Genomic DNA, 558 nt, shown 5'->3' with positions numbered 1-558 from the left:
ATCATTGATCGGCTGCCTCCTGCACGTCCCCCACTGGGGATCGAGCCCACAACCCAGGCATGTGCCCTTGACTGGAATCAAACCCCGGGCCCTTCAGTCTGCAGGCCAACGCTCTATCCACTGAGCCAAACTGACTAGGGCAAGCTTTGTGCTCTTGCCAGAGGTCTGCCCTGCTCCATCCCCGCCCCACCCTTCCCCTGGCGCTCTGGACTTCTAGCGGGAACTTATACTCCTTCAGGCCGCCCTGCCCTTAACCCAAGAGGTGGCATTGGGAAGATTTTATATACACATTAGAGGACTGATGCACGAAATTTGTGCAAGGGACTCGGCCCTCGCAGCCCCGGCTTTGTCCGAAGGTCGTCCGGACGGTCGTTCTGCCGTTCAGTTGATTTGCACATTATGCTTTTATTATTATAGATGTAGCTTGTATATATGCTTTTAAAAATTAAGGCCTGCCCTGGCCGGTTTGGCTCAGTGGATAGAGCGTCGGCCTGCGGACTGAAAGGTCCCAGGTTCGATTCCGGTTGAGGGCATGTACCTGGGTTGCGGGCACATCCC

Source organism: Myotis brandtii, unplaced genomic scaffold (assembly GCF_000412655.1).
Source record: "Myotis brandtii unplaced genomic scaffold, ASM41265v1 scaffold691, whole genome shotgun sequence".
NCBI lineage: Eukaryota > Metazoa > Chordata > Mammalia > Chiroptera > Vespertilionidae > Myotis > Myotis brandtii.
Note: the sequence above shows the minus strand (reverse complement) of the source record.